Here is a 7,395-nt window from a genome sequence, read left to right as displayed (position 1 = left end):
AGGATACATACTAATAAATTTTGCAAAAAATTGTGTCTGAGTTGAGTCCAAAAAATGTTTTGCATGTGGCTCATGATTTCGGCTACCAATCCTCCTTCTTACAACATCTCTTTGATTAGGAGAAACACGTGTATTATTTTTTCAAAAATTTTTGATCAATGATTTCAAAGCTTCACTAATTTCTTTATCCTTTCGTGGTAGTATACTGCTAAATGTCCATAACTCATTTTATGTTGGATCTTCTAATCTCTCACGCCTTAGCATGGCTCTCCTTAGGGTACCTCTACCAATTTTTAATGTTTTGCTTGTCTTTCTCATGAGTCGAGCTTTCTTCATTTGGCTACTTACTATTGTCGATGTGAGTACTTGTCTTGTGATATTACTATCTTTCGTGCGTGATTTAGAACCCACTTTGTCATAAGCACTCATTAGATTCTTTACAATATTTCTTTCATATGAACCATCCATCGTTCTTAGCCCAAGAATCTTCATGATAGGCCTAAATTTCAAATTTTTCATCATTTCAACAAATAATTGGCATTGACCTGTAATATTTAATTTTTCAAAAAATAATCTTCACATACTATTAACTTTTCTTTGACAAGTACGCTTGCTAATCTTGTCAGGCATTGATTTCAAAATGTTAGTATTAGTATCAATCAAATATTTTGGTCTTCTAAAACAAATTCTAGAAGGTGTTCTAATCTCTTCAATTCTCTCAACATTTTGAACATCAATATAAGGTTGAGTGTATTGCGTACCTTGAACCAAAGATGATGTGCCTTGGCAATAAGATGTAAAAGATGGAGTATCATCTACTTGATGTGTTGATGTTGTGCTTTCAACATGACATGATGGAGTGTGTATATTGTCGGATCTACAAATCAATGTCTCTTCTACATGAGAGGATGATATGCCTTCAACATTGAAAGATGGTACTCCAACATTGGAAGATGGTGTAGTGGACGATATGATTCGAACATTGGAGGATGGTGTAGCTTCATAATTCAATTGTCTTCTTGAGCGTAACAATCTCATTCGTTCTCTTTGTCTTTCTAATTCTTCCTCTTTGTTTCTTTGTACAAGTGGTTCTTGATCCTCTTCAAAAGTCAATTCTTCATTATTGCTTTGTAATTTTCTTTGTTCACATAGTAATTTCATTTTATCTCTTTTAATTGCCAAATCTCTCTCCCTCTATTCATTTGTTTGAATCTTTGGTTTCTTCCTTGGCATGATGATGATTTCTACAAGTCAAATTATTCAAACATCCGAATTACTTAAAATGTGTAAATTACAAATTATTCAATTACATATAAAAATTATAATTATTTGAATGATTATACAATATATATCAAACGACTTGTCAAATTTCTAACCATTCCAAAATAACGTTTCATTCAAACATACAATTTTCAATAAATTCACTATATATTAAATAACATGTCAAATTATAATCAAATTTGTATCTATATATTGACAAACAATATTTAAAATGGATTGCACTAACCTTTTCTATACAAGGAATATTCAAAAAGTCTTCAAATCACGTATCCAATGATTGAATTTGGTGTTTGCTAACTTCCAAAAGTGTTGAAATAGTGTTTGCTATGTTGAAACCCATGATTTCTGTCGAAATAACAGAGTGCATAACAGACCAAAAGCAAGAAATGGATAAAATGGGCCCCAAGGTTGGTTTTTTTACCATTTTTAGCTATTTGAGATAGTGTGTACACACTACGTGAAATCACATCACTTCCCATCCTCCCTACTCTCTATCCTTCCTACTCTCTCTCCCATCCCCTCCCTCTCTCTCTTCCTACTCTCTCTCCCCTCTCCCATCCTTTACTCTCTCTCACTCTCCCTCTCCCACCACCTACTCTCTCTACCTCTCTCACCCTCTCTCCTCTCCCATCCCAGATTGTTTAGATCTCTCACACACTCTCTTATCCCCCCTATCTCTCTCCCTCTCCCTCTCCTATCGCCTACTTTCTCTCCCCCATCTCCTACTCTCTCTCCTCTACCATCCCCTACTTTGTCTCTCTTACACACATTCCCATTCCCCCTATCTCTCTCCCTCTCCTACTGCCTACTATCTCTCTCTCTCAATTTCTCTCTCTCCCTCTCTACTCTCTCTCTCTCTCCCATCTTGTACAAGCTCTCTCTACCACCACCTACTCACTCTCACACTCTCTCTCATTCCCTACTCTGTCTCTCTTACACACACAATCCCATTCCCTCTCTCTCTCCCTCTCCCACTCCCTCTCCCACCACCTACTTTCTCTCCCCCATCCCCTGCTCTCTCTCTCCTCTCCCATCCCCTACTCTCTCACACTCACACTCTCTTCCATCCCCTACTTTATCTCTCTCTCACACACACTCTCATCCCCCCTCTCTCTCTCCCTCTCCCACCACCTACTTTCTCTCCCCCATCCCCTACTCTCTCTCTCTCTCTCTCTCTCTCTCTCTCTCTCTCTCTCTCTCTCTCTCTCTCTCTCTCTCTCTCTCTCTCTCTCTCTCTCCTCTCCCATCCCCTACTCTCACACTCACACTCTCTTCCATCCCCTACTATCTCTCTCTCTCTCTCACACACACTCCCATCCCCCTCTTCTCCCATCCCCTACTCTCTCACACTCACACTCTCTTCCATCCCCTACTTTGTCTCTCTCATACAAACACTACCATCCCCCCTCTTTCTCTCCCTCTCCCATCACCTACTTTCTCTCCCCCATCCCCTGCTCTCTCTCTCTCTCTCTCTCTCTCTCCTCTCCCATCCCCTACTCTCTCACACTCACACTCTCTCCCATCCCCTACTCTATGTCTCTCACACACACACTCCCATTCCCCCTCTCTCTTTCCCTCTCCCACTGCCTACTTTCTGTCCCCCATCATCGTACTCTCTCTCTGCCACCCCCTACTCTCATACTCTCACACTTTCTCCCATCCCCTACTCTCTCTCTTTCATAGATACACACACTCTTATCCCCCCACTCTCTCCCTCTCCCTCTCCCACTCTCTCTCCCACCGCCTACTATCTCTCTCTCTCTCAAGTTCTCTTTCTTCCTCTCTACTCTCTCTCTCTCTCTCCCATCCATTACTCTCACTCTCTCTCCCATCCCCTACTATGTCTCTTTTACACACACATTCCCATCCCCCCTCTCTCTTTCCCTCTCCCACCGCTTACTTTCTCTCCCCCATTATCGTACTCTCTCTCTGCCACCCCTTACTCTCCCATCCCCTACTCTCTCTCTTTCATAGATACACACACTCTTATTCCCCCACTCTCTCCCTCTCCCTCTCCCACTCCCTCTCCTACCGCCTACTATCTCTCTCTCCCTCTCAAGTTTTGTTTCTTCCTCTCTACTCTCCCTCTCTCCCATCCCTTACTCTCACTCTCTCTCCCATCCCCTAGTATGTCTCTCCTACACACACACTCCCATCCCCCCTCTCTCTTTCCCTCTCCCACCGCTTACTTTCTCTCCCCCATTGCCATACTCTCTCTCTGTCACCCCCTACTCTCACACTCTCTCCCATCCCCTACTCTCTCTCTTTCACAGATACATGCACTCTTATCCTCCCACCCTTCTTGTCTCCCATCCCCTACTCTCTACATCTGTCACACACACTCCCATTCCCCCCTCTCTCTCCCTCTCCCTCTCCCACTCCCTCTCCCACCACCTACTTTCTCTCCCCCATCCCCTACTCTCTCTCTTCTCTCCCATCCTCTACTCTCTCACACTCTCTCCCATCCTCTACTCTGTCTCTCTTACACACACACACACTCCCATCCCCCCTCTCTCTTTCCCTCTCCCACAGCCTACTTTCTCTCCTCCATCGTCGTACTCTCTCTCTGCCACCCCCTACTCTCACACTCTCTCCCATCCCCTACTCTCTCTCTTTCAGATATACACACACTCTTATCCCCCCACTCTTCTTCTCTCTCATCCCCTACTCTCTACATTTGTCACACACACTCCCATCCCCCTATCTCTCTCCCTCTCCCTCTCCCACTCCCTCTCCTATGGCCTACTATCTCTCTCTCTCTCTCTCTCGTTCTCTTTCTTCCTCTCTACTCTCTCTCTCTCTCTCCCCCATCCCTTACTATCACTCTCTCTCTCCCATCCCCTACTCTCTCTCACGCTCTCCCATCCTGTACGAGCTCTCTTTGCCACCACCTACTCTCTCTCACACTCTCACACTCTCACACTCTCTCCCATCCCCTACTCTATCTCTCTTACATGCACACTCCCATCCTCCCTCTCTCTCTCCTCTCCCATTCCCTACTCTCTAGATTTGTCACACACTCCCATCCCCCCTCTCTCTCCCTCTCCCACTCCCTCTTACACCGCCTACTATCTCTCTCTCTCTCAAGTACTCTCTCTCCCTCTCTACTTTCTCTCTCCCATCCCCTACTCTCACTCTCTCTCTTCCATCCCCTACTCTCTCTCACACTCTCTCCCATCCCCTACTCTCTCTCTCTCTCTCTCTCTCTCTGCCACCTCCTAGTTTCTCTCAAACTCTCACACTCTCTCCCATCTCTTAATCTATCTCTCTTATAAATAAATACACATTCCCATTCCCCCTCCTCTCTCTCTCACAATCCCTATCCCACTACGTACTCTATCTCTATTACATGCTTCCATTCCACCTCTCTCTCCCTCCCACTCCCTCTCTCACTGCCTACTATCTCTCTCTCTCTCTCAATCTCTCCCTCTCTCTCCGATCCCTTTGCCATTGCCTACTCTCTCTATCTCTCTCTCCCTTCTCTCATTCTCTACTCTCTCTCTCTCTCTCTTTCACACACACACAGACCCATCCCCCCTCTCTCCTCTTCCATCCCCTACTTTTTCTCTCACTCGCTCTCCCTCTCCCACTGCCTACTCTCTCTCTCTCTCTCTCTCTCTCTCTCTCTCTCTCTCTCTCTCTCTCTACTCTCTCTTACATTTTCACACTCTCTCCTATCCCCTACTCTCTCTCTCTCTCTTACACACATTTCTATCCCCCCTTTCTCTCCCTCTCCCACTCCCTCTCCCATCGCCTACTCTCTCTTCCATCCCCTACTCTCTCTCGAGCTACTTTGTCTTCCCCCTCTCGCATTCCATACTCTATCTCTTTCACACACATGCACTCCCATCCTCCTCTCTCTCACTCTTCCTCTCCCACTCCGTCTCCCATTGCCTACTCTCTCTCCCCCTCATCTACTACTCTTAATCTCTCTCCCAACCTGTATACTCTCTCACACTTCCTCTCTCTCCCATCCCTTACTTTTAATCTCTTTCCCCCATCCCACACTCTCTCTTTTCCACCCCTACTCTCTCTCACACTTCCTCTCTCTCGCATCTTGTACTCTCTCTGCCACCCCTACTCTCTCTCCCATCCTATACTCTCTTTGCCACCCCTACTCTCTCTCCCATCCTATACTCTATTTGCCACCCCTACTCTTTCTCACTTTCTCTCTCCCCTCTCCCATCCCTACTTTCTCTCTATCTCACTCTCTCACACACATGGCCATTCCCTTATCTTGCCCCCCAACCTAGTTCTCTTATGCAATTTAGGTCTTAATAGTGTGTGCACACTATAGTGCGCATGCGCTACTGAGAAATCATTTTTTAGATAGAATGTGTGCACTATAGCGCGTGCGCACTATAGGGCACACACGCTATTGAAAGCTTATTTAAACCTAAGCCTAAGGCTTGGTTTTGCCTTGGAGATCTAACCCAAAGGTTTGGAGTTTATGAACAGGTCTGAGACGTGTTTTCCAGCAAACATACCAAAAATGATTATTTTTTCATGTGCTCCCCTTCAAGATTCCTCATGGTTGGGTATCGATAAGATCAGGTTTCATAGCATTATAGGTCTTTGTGTTAGCTATCTAACCATATAATTTATTTTTAATTTGAACTATTTCAAACCTTTCATCTATAATTTCTTTTGAATGTATGTTCATTTTTTGTCAAAAACCACCATATACTAATTGGGCTATAGATTTTAGCTTGTTCATCAAATTTTGCAACAACTTAGTTTTTTAGAAACTAGACTCCATTCTACACACTTTGAAAAAAAAAAGTTTTGATTTTAGATTAGTTTTCAATTATTTCTAGGGAGCACACAGATATTTCACGTTTTTGGGATGCGTCTAGTTAAAAAAATTATTTTAAAAAAAATACACATTATAAAATTATCCGAAAAATCTGGGATAAACTACATTGTGTTAAGTAACTTTTGACCAAAGCGATTAAAGAATTAAAAAAAAAAAGTTAAAATTTTAGGGGGGCCACACTTTGTACTGTGTTATGTTTTTTTGGAATAAACAGTACCACTTTTTGTGGCCCCCTTTTTTGAGGACCTAAAACTAAACCATTTTGAAAAAAAATTAGTAGTTTAAAAACTAGATTCAAAGGACTACGACTTTTGTTTTTTTTCATATCTTAAAATTTTGAGCGTAACTATCTTCAAATTCTTGTTGAAATTCAAAATTTGTACATTTTAGGAAAAAGGTGTCCACTTATACCCCCCTTTTGGCACCACAACTTTGTGCACTTACCCCAATTAAAAAAAATTTACACCATGATAATGCCTTTCCAAAAATCTAAATGCTCTTTTCGATTAGTTGCACACTCAAAATTCAGTTCAGATCTCAAGACTTAAACTATTCTCACTCAAAAGTTATTAGCACATTTCAAATAAATGTTATTGAGTTTCAAAAGTTAGTAGTGGTTAACGAAAATTTGAAATTCATTAACATAGCAAAACAAAAGAAGTTAATTATCTTTTTGAAAATTTCTAAAATATAAAGTTAATCAACTCTTCCCAAACATTCGCCTCTTGTCTTTTTAGCCTTTGATCTTCTCATGATGTGAAATGAAATTGTTGCACAACATGGATTTGTTGAAGGGTTTTATAAACTTTATGGAATGGTGATATTTTTATAAGGATTTAACTAAGTATCTTTTTAGTCAAACTCATTGACTCATATTTCATTAGTAGTGATTCATAAGAACTCGTCTCTCACGAGAATGAATGAAACACTTAGCATTCATTGGATCAATGGAGGTCACCCATCCCAGTGCTACTACAACTTGAACATCATTAATTGCGAAGTTTCCTCCATGGTTAAACCCACTCTTCTTGCAACCTCATTTGAAACACTTTCACCAAGTGTTGTGCTTTATGAACCATTCATTAAAAAGCCCTCTTAGCTCATCAATTGATAAATATGAGATATTTTCTACAACAAGTCAAATTATGATATTTTTATCAGAATTTAAAACCAAATTCCATAACAGTATATTCTGATAGGGTTGAATTATCAAGATTGTTTCAGATGTTGGCATCATTATCATAATCATGAATATGTGTAACCATAACCAGTAGCAAATGAACTATTCTACAAATTGT

This window comes from Cupressus sempervirens, chromosome 4 (assembly GCF_028749045.1).
Source record: "Cupressus sempervirens isolate cs-2001-9-10 chromosome 4, ASM2874904v1, whole genome shotgun sequence".
In the NCBI taxonomy this organism is placed as follows: domain Eukaryota; kingdom Viridiplantae; phylum Streptophyta; class Pinopsida; order Cupressales; family Cupressaceae; genus Cupressus; species Cupressus sempervirens.
Note: the sequence above shows the minus strand (reverse complement) of the source record.